This window comes from Ranitomeya variabilis, chromosome 2, assembly GCF_051348905.1.
Source record: "Ranitomeya variabilis isolate aRanVar5 chromosome 2, aRanVar5.hap1, whole genome shotgun sequence".
Classification (NCBI taxonomy): Eukaryota; Metazoa; Chordata; class Amphibia; order Anura; family Dendrobatidae; genus Ranitomeya; species Ranitomeya variabilis.
This window is the reverse complement of record NC_135233.1, coordinates 632,812,782-632,825,706: the sequence shown is the minus strand read 5'-3', so window position 1 is coordinate 632,825,706 and position 12,925 is coordinate 632,812,782. Positions and strand designations below refer to the sequence as shown.

Genomic DNA, 12,925 nt, shown 5'->3' with positions numbered 1-12,925 from the left:
GTCCCTGCCGCTGGTCCCAGTGTCTGTTATTGTCTAGAGTGCTAACGACACATGAGAGATGTGGACAATCAGTGAGCTCAGCAGCTCGTGCCATCTGCTTAGGCATTAGCCGCTAATCTCACTGATTGACTGCAGCGCTGTTTATGTGGCATCAGCGTTGTAGACAATAACTGACACCATGAGCAACTGCAGACAAACACTGGGAACAGCGGTGGAGACTGTGGACATGGGGAGGGTGAGTAAAGCTCATTTTTATTCTTCTAAACAACCTGCAGCCCGGGGAGAAAGGTTTTCTGAAACTGTAAGCCTCATTTAAGATACTAAATCCCCCAAATAGTCGCTTACTTCCCAAAATTCTCTTGTCTCAAGTTGAGTACCAAATCATTTACCACCACAAAACCATTAAAATGGGAAAACAATGGCACCAGCAATTTTTTCAATGCTTTCCTCTTTGTAAATTGTGTGGCTTTGTGATCTTACACGTAACACCCCACATAGGGACTGCTGGGCAGATACAATAGATGCCAATACCACAATCACACACTAAATAAGATAGTGCTTATTCTTGTTGCCCAGTGGTTCCAAAGTTGTTCATTCTTACGTTAATACAGGTGAAATTAATTAGAGCAGGCACCAATCCCTTCACTGATATCAATGAAGACTGTGGAGGTGTTAGTTCCTAAATGTACCTACCATGTATTCCAACCTATTACATCTTGTCTAATCCTAAAAGGCATGTGTCATCAGAAAATGTCCCACTGTTTAGATTAAAATTTTTATTACTGTATATACGCGTGTATAAGCCGAGATTTTCAGCACATTTTTTTTTCTGAAAATGCCCCCCTCGGCTTATACACACGTCATTGTCCAGAAAGCCGGTGGTGGGGGGGAGGAGCCGGCGGCTGTAGCACAGTGACAGCTGCAGCCACCGGCTTCCAGAAGACATCAATACTCACCCTCTGTCGCTGCATCTCCGTCCCGGCAGCTCTTCCTTGTTCCTGGGCTCAGCGGTCAGGTGGTACCGCTCATGAAAGTAATGAATATGCACGCATCTCCACTCCCGTAGGCGTGTAGCGCATATTCATTATCTTAATAAGTGGTTCCACGTAACTGCTGAGCACAGGAACAAGGAAGAGCTGCCGGGACAGAGATGCAAGGATGCGCAAGGAAGGTCGGGGGGGCTGGGTGTGTGAGCCATGCGGGACCGTGGAGCCATGCATACAACAGGGGGAGCCACCCATATCAGGACAAAACAGGGGAGCCACATACTAGGACAGGACGAGGTTGCCACACATACCAGGAAAAAAATGGGGGAGCCACATACCAAAGCAAAACAGGGGAGCCACACGTACCAGGACAAGATAATAATAATATCTTTATTTCTATATAGCGCTAACATATTCCGCAGCTCTTCACAGGTTTGCACACATTATCATCACTGTCCTCGATGGGGCTCACAATCTAAATTCCCTATCAGTATGTCTTTGGAATGTGGGAAGGAAACCTGAGTACCCGGAGGAAACCCACGCAAACACGGGGAGAACATACAAACTCCTTGCAGATGTTGTCCAAGGTGGGATTAGCACCTAGGACTCCAGCGCTGCAAGGCTGCAGTGCTATCCACTGAGCCACCGTGCTGGGGATGGGGGAAGCCACCCATAGCAGGACAGGGGGAGCCACATACCAGGACAGGACGGGGGGAGCCACACATAGCAGGACAGGGATCGGGGGACAATGCATACCCGGCTTATACTCGAGTCAATAAGCTTACCCATTTTTCTGTGGCAAAATTAGGTGCCTCGGTATATGAGTATAAACAGTAAATTCATTTTTTATATATTTTTGGTGATATTGTTTCTGTGCCACTATCAATACTTAAAAAATAACCTGAAGTCATGCAGTCTTTACTCTGGCCTCAAATAGGCTAACTTGTCCTATCCTGTAGAGATCAATTTTCACCAGCCATCGCAGGCAGGATTACAGTGAAAGGCTTTACCTACAGTCATGACCGAAAGTGATGGTAGCCTTGTAATTCTCCCAGAAAGTTATTGCAATTACATATGTTTTGTTATACACAAATTGGATATAATGAGCCGGACAAATTTGTTGACATCTTTCCAAAATTGTTAGTAAAACAACTTTGTTTCAAGCATGCGCTGCTCATTCAAACTCATCTGTGTCAAGTAACAGGTGTGAGAATATGAAAATCACACCTGAATAAAAAGGGGAGAAATTGACTCAATTTTTGCATAGATAGAGCTTCTTGGTAAAGCACATAGTTGTACGGTTTACAGAAAACAGAATGAGAGAATAAAAGTACACAGTACCTACAGTCAAATATAGTGGAGGGTCAAAGATGTTTTTAGGTTGTTTTTCTGCCTCTGGCACTGAGTGCCTTGACTGTGTGCAAAGCATCATGAAATCTGAAGATTACCAGAGAATGTTGGGTCGCAATTTAGTGCCCAGTGTCAGAAAGCTGGGTTTGCTTCCTAGGTCATGGATCTTACAACAGGACCGTGACCCCAAATATACTTCAAGAAACACCCAGAAATGGATGGAAACAAAGCTGTCACGAGTTTACTGCGACAGAGAGGAGCCAGAAGATCGCAGCATCTGATTTCTTCTACCCCTGCATTGTTTAGAAGCACTTCACCTTCATATTAAACATTGCAGGTTTGTTTTAACAGTGCAGAGGTTAATCTCAGTTGAGAGATCTTGAAAGCTTTCCTGCATTAAGGTTCTCAGCTGTTCACTGTTGGCCTCTCCCCACACATATTCTAGGCCCTGGCAAGCACTCATTGCCAAACAAGCTTATGCTGCATGGTTAGGAGACGGTGGTTTGTGGTTGTTTGAGAAGGCGTTTGGTGGATTTGTCTGAGACTGTTGCTAGGTTTTGGGTGTGTACTAATTCCCCTCCTCCCTCCTTGGTTTTACCCCATCCTCTACTCCCCGGTATTTACTTGTGTTGTTTGTGTGAGTATATTTTTATGATTGGTATTTTCTTTTATCCCTGCTTGTATTACCTTGTTAGTCTGGTTTATGTGTTACAATACACTACTACTCCTCTCTTCCCTGGGTGGGGAAATGGAAAGGGTTCAGACTGAAGACGGATTCAGGACCTAAGGCAAGGTATGTGGCCCCAGCGTCTTCACTTTCAGAAGTGTTCCAGGAAACAGGGCAAGCTAGGGTGCCCCTAGCATTAGGGAGAGGGAAGGAGCCCTTGGTCCCGGGACTCCCGACAACAGAGACGTGACATTAGCTCTTGCCGAAACTGTTTTTTAAATCATTATTGATCCTATCTCTGCTTTGACAGGTGTCACGCTCACGCCCTGACTTGTTGGCGTGAGCGAGGGGGTGTGGTCCCACTGTGCCACAAACCAGACTACCCTGGAAGGGGCGTGACTAAGTAGCTACCTTGGTGTTCACTGAAGCTTCTGATGGTGATGTCAGGCTTGTGCGGCAGGTCGTTACCAGGTACCACTCCAGGGTGGTGTCTGGCTGTGGCTGCTGATCACACTGGGGGAGGGAACACTGTCAGGCAGGCGGGCACGGCTGAGACACAGGCAGGCGGGCACAGCTGACACTGGCAGGCAGGTGGGCACGGCTGAGACACTGGCAGGCAGGCGGGCAAGGCTGAGACAGAAGGGATAGGAACTGACTCGGAAGGCACAGGAACACTGGCAGGTGTGAGTGATATATGGGAACAGGTTGGGACCTGTTCAGACAGTAAGGACAAGGGCCCGCGAGGTGCGGAACGAGAGTGGAGCAGAACTGCAAGGAGCGGAGCAAGGAAGAACCGAAAGGAGCAGAGCAAGGCCGAATCGCAAGGAGCGGAGCTACAGAGCGAGAGCAGAGCAAAGCCACAGAGTGCAGAGCCGAAAGCAGAGCAAAGCCACATAGTGCATAGCCTAGAGCACAGCAAAGCTGGCCATGCACTGATGCCAGCATGGTTGTTACAACAGGGCAACTGTACCAACTAAGCCTGGAGGTGGCAGATCTATGCACTGTCATTTTGCACCATCCTAACACATCAAGTTTGGGGACCGTGACTCCCAGGCAACCCTTAGTTGAGCCCAAGTTCGCTTTGCCTGACAGTTTCTGGGGGCGTGACAAGTTTGTTTTTTTCAGGGAGTCCTGTGAGCTATACTTCAGGTTACTTCTTTGTTCCTCAGGAACCGAGGCGCAAAGGGTGGGAATAATCTCTCCTTCAGGGTGACCCCCCAAGCATGGGTATTCTCTCTCCCGTCTGACTCCCAGTTGCTGCGCATGGTGGAGGAATTTTTTTCTGATGCTGGGTCATATATGCAATGAGGCCGACCGTGTCTCCCAAGCTGAGTCCACACTGCATCATCTTCAGCAGGGAAACCGGCCGGAAGGAGTATTTCTCCGAATTTCGTAGGTGGTCCACTGACTCTAAGTGGAATGACCCTGCACTCCGTAGCCAGTATTGTCTGGACTATCAGTAAGGGTAAAGGATGCATTAGCCCTGCATGACCCGCCAGTTTCCCTTGAGGCGGTCATGTCTCTGGCTATCCGGGTGGATCACCGTCTTCTCCAGAGATTTAAAGAGACACCCCAATGTGTGGGAGGTCCGGGGCCAAGGGAACCCTGGTCTGAGTCATCTGAGGAACCCATGCAGTTGGGTGGGGTGACACGAATCAAACTGTAGTCCAGCGTAAAGGTGGATTGTTTTTACTGTAGAAAAATCGGCCATTTTGTGGGTGCATGTACTTCCCTATCTCACTGTAAACAGCTGCCGGAAACCTACGGAGCCTGGGTTGCAGGGAAGTTAGCAGCTTGGGTGTACATATCTCCTCCGTGGGTAGGACACAATTTTTTCTACCTGCTGAAATCCATCTGGACAAGAATAAGGTGGTTATTTCTGCCTTTCTGCACAGTGGGGCAGGGTTTAATTTGATCGACTCTAGGTTCGTCCAGGGCCTCAAACCACATACACTGTCCAGACCTATAGCCATTGACTCCACACCCTTGAGACTGGGGTATTTTACTCAAGTCGTCTGAGGGTTACATCTGCAGGTAGGGGCCATGTACTCAGAAGTTATTGACTTTTATGTGCTAGAGGGTGTACCCTCTCCTGTAGTTCTTGGACTACTTTGGCTCACTCTGCACAACCCTGTGGTAGATTGGCAGACTCGGGAGGTGGTAAAGTAGAGTGAGTATTGTCAAGGATACTGCTTGGGCACCCGGCTTACAAGGGTGGATACCCAGACTGTGCTTAAATACCTGTCTGACTTTGGTGACTTGTTTTCGGAGCAGGGATGCAAAGAACTATCTCCCCATTGTCCTTATGACTGCGCCATTAATCTTGTCCCTGGGGCCAAGCTGCCAAAGAGCAGACTATATGATATCTCTGGTCCAGAGAGGCAGGCCATGAAGGACTATATCACAGATAGTTTGGCAAAGGGTCATATCAGACCGTCCTCTTCCCCCATTATTGCAGGGTTTTTCTTTGTAAGGAAGAAAGACTGGCGGTTTTGCCCCTGCCTAGATTTCCGCAAATTCAATCAGATCACAGCCTGGGATCCATATACCCTCCCTCTCTTCCCGGACCTCTTTAAACAGATTGTAGGAAAAAAATTATTTTCTAAATTGGATTTCAGAGGGGCATATAATTTCATTCATATTAAAAAGGGAGATGAGTAGAAACAGCTTTCAATACGCCTCAGAGACACTATGAGAGCCTTGTGATGCCATTTGGGTTGACGAATGCTCCCACCGTCTTTCAGCACTTTGTAAATGACATCTTTAGTCACCTGGTATGTAGATTAAGGTACCGTTACACTTAACGATTTACCAACTATCACGACCAGCGATACGACCTGGCCGTGATCGTTGGTAAGTCGTTGTGTGGTCGCTGGAGAGCTGTCACACAGACAGCTCTCCAGCGACCAACGATGCCTAAGTCCCCTGGTAACCAGGGTAAACATCGGGTTACTAAGCGCAGGGCCGCGCTTAGTAACCCGATGTTTACCCTGGTTACCATTGTAAATGTAAAAAAAAACACTACATACTTACATTCCGGTGTCTGTCACATCCCCCGCCGTCAGCTTCCCGCACTGACTGTGTCAGCGCCGGCCGTAAAGCACAGCGGTAACGTCACCGCTGTGCTTTACGGCCGGCGCTCACAGTCAGTGCGGGAAGCTGACGGCGAGGGACGTGACAGACACCGGAATGTAAGTATGTAGTGTTTGGTTTTTTTTTACATTTACAATGGTAACCAGGGTAAACATCGGGTTACTAAGCGCGGCCCTGCGCTTAGTAACCCGATATTTACCCTGGTTACCAGTGAACACATCGCTGGATCGGCGTCACACACGCCGATTCAGCGATGACAGCGGGTGATCAGCGACCAAAAAAAGGTCCTGATCATTCCCTACGACCAACGATCTCCCAGCAGGGGCCTGATCGTTGGTCGCTGTCACGCATAACGATTTCGTTAACGATATCGTTGCTACGTCGCAAAAAGCAACGATATCGTTAACGAAATCGTTATGTGTGATGGTACCTTTAGTTGTAATCTATCTTGATGACATATTAATTTATTTCCCTGACCTTGAGCCAGATCGGTTACATGTCAGGCAGGTCTTACAGATACTCAGACAATAAATCATTTGTCAAACCTCAGAAATGTATGTTCTCAGTTAAGGAGATCCCTTTTCTAGAATGTTGTTTTCGCAGGGATCCGGCGAAAAATCTGGCGGTACTGGATTGGGATCGTCCTGAGGATTTGATGGTGTTACAAATGTTTTTGGGTTTCGCCAACTAGTATTGTAAGTTCACCAAAAACTTTTCGGTAGTTACAAAACCTCTGACGGATATGACAAGTAAAGGGACAGACTTGTGAACCAATTCCTATACTACAAAATGGTGTGGTTATTGCGTCTATATGCTACGATCTTGAGAAAAAGGTTGTTGAAGTTTGGGGGGTATGCCCCTGCTGCCTGTCCATTAGGTAAAGTGTACCTGTAAATATCCGTCTGAGAGTTCTTAGTGAACATCATGATTTGGTCTTGGCTGGACATCCTTGTAATAAAACCACCACAGATCTTTTTACTCTGCGTTTTGGTGGTCAGGGGTACATCAGGATGTTCAGGAGTATGTAGGCATCTTCAGTGTCTGTGCACATTCTAAAACCTCTCATACTCCTCCATTTGGGTTTCTCTAACCATTGGAGATTCCCAGTAGACATTGGACTCATTTATCGTTCGATTTTATCGCTGATCTACCTGTATTGGCAAGTAATACTGTAATTTTGTTAGTGGTTGACAGATTCCGTAAAATGTCACATTTCATTGTGCCACCTATTTTACCTAACACCAAGACTTTGGCGCAAATTTTCATCAGAGAGATTGTAAAATTACATGGGATCCCTACCGATATTGTTTCTCCAGCTTATTTCCAAATTTTGGAAAGCGTTTTGCCCTCGTTTCGGTATCCATCTGTTGTTTTCTTCAGCAATTCACCCACAGTTCAATGGGCAAACTGAATGGGTTAACCAGAAGCTTGAGACTTGTCTTAGCTGATTTGTGTCATCAGGATTGGGTTACCTAATTAACCTCTAGCTGAATTAGCGGTAAATAATAATGAGTCTACTGGTAAGTCACCGTTCTTCGGGCCATACGGGTTTCATCCTCATTTAATAGGAATCGTTCTTTTGGAAGACCTGAAGGGTTTTCATCAACAATTGTTGGGTTTGGACCTGTGTGTTGGTAACTTGGTGTGGTTGTCCTCAAGGAACATTGAGTTGAACATTCCCTCTTGGAAACTGGGTCCCAGGTTCATTGGTCCTTATAAGATAGTGACCATCATCAATCCCGTAGCATTCTGCCTTGATTTGCCACCCACCTTTAGGGTTCATAATGTGTTTCTTCACTCTCTACTCAAAAAATACATTGTGTCCTCTGTACCATCACTGCTACCGCCATCTCAGGTCATTGCGGATGGAAATTTGGAATTTCAAATAGCTATGATCGTTGATTCTTAGTTGGTCGCTTAAGTAACAGCATTTGACATCCATGTGGCCAGGTTGAACCAGTGTTTTCACGTGGCACACCCTGATAAACCCGGTTCTGGGGTGCCGGAGGTCCCTTGTAGAAGGGGTGGTATTGTCACGGGTTTACCGCAACAGAGAGGAGCCAGAAGACCGCAGCTTCTGATTTCTCCTGCACTGCTTAGAAGAATTTAATATTAAACGGTGCAGGTTTATTTTAGATGTGCAGAGGATAATCGGCTCAGTTGAGAGCCCTTGGAGGCTTTCCTGCATTAAGGCTCTCAGCTGTTCATTGTTTGCAACTCCCCTCTCTTTTATATTCTGTTCCCAGGCAACCACTCATTTCCAGAGCTAGCTTATACTGTATGGTTAGGAAATGGTGGTTTATAGTTGTTGTTTGAGAAAGCGTTTGGCGGTTTTATCGGAGACTGTTGCTAAGTTTTGGGTGTGTGCTAATTCTCCTCCTTCTCCAACTTTTGTTTTACCCCATCCTCCACTCCCTGGAGTTTACCTCTGTTGTTCTGTAGTGTATTTGTATGATTGGTATTTTCCTTTATCCCTGTTTGTATTACCTTGTTAGTCTTGTTGTTTTTTTACAGTACACTACTGCTCCCATCTTCCCAGAGTGGGGGAAGGGAACAGACTGAGAGCGGATTCAGGAGCTAAGGCAAATTACGCGACCTTGGTGTTTTTACCGTCAGAAGTAAACCGATGAACAGGGTGAGATAGGGCACCCCTAGTGTTAGGGACAGGGAAGGAGCCCTTGGTCCTGGGGCAGCAGAGTTTGACAAAAGCGCTGGAGAGTTCTGAAGTGGCCAGCAAAGTGTCCGGATGTAAATCCCATTGAACACTTGTAGAGATATCTTACCCCCTTCACAACCTATGAGGTATAGATACGCCATATGTTGTGTCCCTCCCTTTGATGCCGACTCTGGCGCTGAGTCCACATCTTGATTTGATTAGCTGTCAAGTGACCCTAACAGCCACGGGTGGAATCGCGATCCATCTGCAGCTGTTAAAAACATGCTGTCAATCTCTAAAAGTGGCATTTAACTTGCGCTTACAGGAAGTTCGTCACAAACCCTGCCCATCAGTGCCCCTGTCACATGATCACGAAGTGCTGATGGGATGACATGACAACCTGGGGTCTGCAAAAGATCCCTGGTTTTAGTCATTGCGGATATCCTATGGACGCTGTTCATAGATGATGATTTTTGCTTGTGCTACACATAGCCCTGCTTTGTGTAGCACAAGCGCAGCTTCAAGTCTCCTAAGGGGACTATTAAAGCAAGTAAAAAAGTAGAAAAAAAAGTTTTAAAAAAATATAAAAGTTCATCACCCCCCCTTTTGCCCCATAGAAAATAAAACATTAAAAAAATACATATTTGTAATCGCTGCTTTCAGAAATGCCCGATCTATAAAAATATTAACTAAATTAATCTGATTGGTAAACGGCGTAACAAGAAAAAAAAAATCAAGACGCCAGAGTTCCTTTTTCTTGGTCACAGCAAAAAACAAAAAATACCGTGGATTTTTTTTTTTTGGCAATTTCACCGCACTTAGAATTTGTTTACGCTTTTCCAGTATACTTTATGTTAAAATCAATGGTGTTGTTCAAAAGTACAACTTGTCCCTTAAAAAACAAGCACTCAGTCACAAGGCCATATTGACAGAAAAATAAAAATGTTATGGGTCTGAGAAGAAGAGGAGCAAAAAACAAACAAGTTAACCCCTTCACAACCTTGGGGTTTTGCATTTGTTTTTTGCTCCCTACTTTCCCAGAGCCATAACTTTTTTATTTTTCTTTCAATATGGACATGTGAGGGCTTGTTTTTTACGGGACAAGTTGTACTTTTGTACACCATTGATTTTACCATATCGTGTACTGGAAAACGGGTAGAAAAAAAATTAAACTGCAGTGAAATTGCTAAAAAAGTGCAATTCCGCAGTTGGTTTTTTAGTTTATTTTTACCATGTTCACTAAATACTAAAAGTAACCTGTCATTATGATTCTCCAAATCATTACAAGTTCATAGATACCAAACATGTCTATGTTCTTTTTTAGTTAAGTGGTGAAAGAAATCTATCAAGTCAACATTTTTCTTTTAGTAGTTACCTAGATGTCAAAAGATTTTTTTCTTAACTGCAAAGAAAACATACTGAGAACAAAGGCTCCAGTTCATCAAGATCGGCATTATTTACACCCGTCTTGATGAGGGGGCGTTTTGGAGTTAAAGATGCATGATTTGTTAAAGAAATGCACCCCATTTTATGAATCGGATGAGTATTGGCGTGCATGTGTTTGCCTCACTAAAAATGTCACTCCAGTCTAACACTGCAGTAAGATTTGTGGTATAAGGTATGCCACTACTTGTCTTGAATTATATAAGTCGGTGTCGCCTCAACCCATAGCCAGCTTGTCCCACTTTGGGGGAGCTGGTCAGGACTGGCATGAAATTGCGAAGAGTCACAAAAAATGTCTGAGCAATTTGACGTTGCTTATATATCTATCAACTTTTCAACTGTTTACATTTTAATTTGGACCATAGAAGTAATGAATATATTTAAGAAGTGCTAGAATTTACATTAATACTGGGTGTAGCTGACAGGGTTTGTGCCCCAGTTCTAGGCAATTATCCACTAGAACACCAACGGTGTTCAGTGTTTGCAGCCGAAAACGCTACTGTGCGTTTTGTTGGCAGGAAAAATGCACAATAACAATCATGCTTTTTTTCAATTTTTATGCGGTTTTGCAGGTGTGCTGCGGATTTGACACTTTTTTTTGCATTAATCTTTAATGCGTACTCTTAAAGGGGGTGTGCACTCTGTAAATTATACGTTTTACTGGCTATTAGGAGCAGTGCCTAGTGAAAAGGCTATAAACCTAAGGATGAATGACCTCGGGGAGATCAAAACATCCAACACCGCGGAGACACCATCACGTGTTTCTCAACGCAGTGATCCAGAACACTGCCCCCATCCCTTATGGGAAATATGCAAATGCATGTAGAAAAGCCGCGGAGACACCATCACGTGTTTCTCAACGCAAGCAATGAATAGCCAGGTCTTTCACCAGGAAGGAACAAACTTGCGTTGAGAAACATGTGATGGTGTCTCCGCGGTGTTGGATGTTTTGATCTCCCCGAGGTCATTCATCCTTATGTTTATAGTCCTTTCACTAGGCACTGCTCCTAATAGCCAGTTTCCTACTCCACACTGATGAGGGGCAAATACCCCGAAACAGCTGTCTGTGGATGGATACCACGTTTTGGCATAGGTGGTTTTCCTTTTTTGGATGCTGCCCTTCCCGTGGTTGTTCCTTCCCAGTGAAAGACCTGGCTATTCATTGCTTGCGTTGAGAAACACGTGATGGTGTCTCCGCAGCTTTTCTACATGCATTTGCATATTTCCCATAAGGGATGGGGGCAGTGTTCTGGATCACTGCGTTGAGAAACACGTGATAGTGTCTCTGCGGTGTTGGATGTTTTGATCTCCCCGAGGTCATTCATCCTTATGTTTATATCCTTGACAAGATGGTATCTGGTCCCAACAAAGCTACGTGTGATCTTCCCTTCGATGTCCGATGTGTGTTGGCATTGTGAAACAGAGAGGGGCACGATGTTGCATATTTGGTGGGATTGTGACCAAAGCAGACCTTTTTGGGATGGTGTATTTAACACATATTGTAAGATCTCAGAGGAAAAAAACACTCCCTCCCCCCAGATTGCCCTCTTATCTATGCTCCCTGACCCTATAGGTACACAGAAACGTAGTCTTTTGAGATTTTGCTTGGCGGCAGCACGTACAATAATATCCAGACACTGGCGGACATCAGTCACTCTATCTATGTCAGAATGGCAGGACGAAATTTCATATTTGTCATATGGAAGATCTATCAGCAGAAGCCACGGGAGACAACATAAAGTTTGTTCGGTTGTGGCAACCCTGGATTCTCTTTTGGAACTCGCCCAAATTCTTTTCCTTATTTTCCTGAAGAGAAAAGACTTCACAATACTGGGAAATAATTGATTTAGTCACCCCTCCTAGACACTTGTTTGATGTACCCTTCTGAATAGGGAAAGTATAGACTAAAAATTTCCACACACCCCCACCTTACTCCTCTTCACCCTGTCCTCCCTTTGTTTGTCTTATCTCTTGTATGATCATCTTCTCCTCCTCCCTCTTCCTACTTTTATATCTAATAGAATTTATATATCCTTCTCAGGTAGCGATATTCATTAATGTTGTTTGTCTCTTTTTCTACTTGATATATCTTTAACATAATACAGAGAAAAGAGTATAGTGTATAAATTATCTTTAATACATCTGTGATCAACTTGGATATACAAGAGCAGTATTATAATTCTCTGGTTATTGTATGCAATGAGGCCCTGCGTGGCCAAAAATGAAAATTTTTATGTTATGTATAACCAATAAAATATGATTAAACTGAAGGTATATGTCTACCTCAGCACCTCACTGCCTGAGTCAGAGGCTGAACCATATCACTTTTTGCAGACTATTGGCCTATTTAGACAACCAATGGTCGATCTGTCTAAACCAGTAATCACCCAACAAACAAGCAAAATGCTTGTTTGTTCAGTTTGATGATTTTTATGCATGCAGGAAAATAATCATTATTGTTAGTACATAGCCACTTAAAGATGCCGATAAAATGATACTACAGAAGTCAGAATGTTTGTATTAGTGATTGTTCAGTCTCCATCAGCGTTTCGATGGCTTATGTGTTATGATCTGGTGGCCTAAGAGCAGCATGAGACGTACTCTGGAGGTGGTACCTGTACTGACTGCAGACCCTGAACTCAACACCGCAACTAGAAGTAGCCGTGGAATGTACCTAGCACTCCCTGGACATCTCGACACAGCCGGAGGACTAATTACCCCTAGAGATAG

General features: G+C 44.7%; 1 protein-coding gene across 5 annotated transcripts in view; it reads left to right on the top strand.

The window, feature by feature from the left end:
* Positions 1–12,925, top strand: part of SCAF8 (SR-related CTD associated factor 8) — a 386,393-nt gene that overhangs the window by 210,089 nt on the left and 163,379 nt on the right. The gene's annotated exons all lie outside the window — the stretch shown is intronic.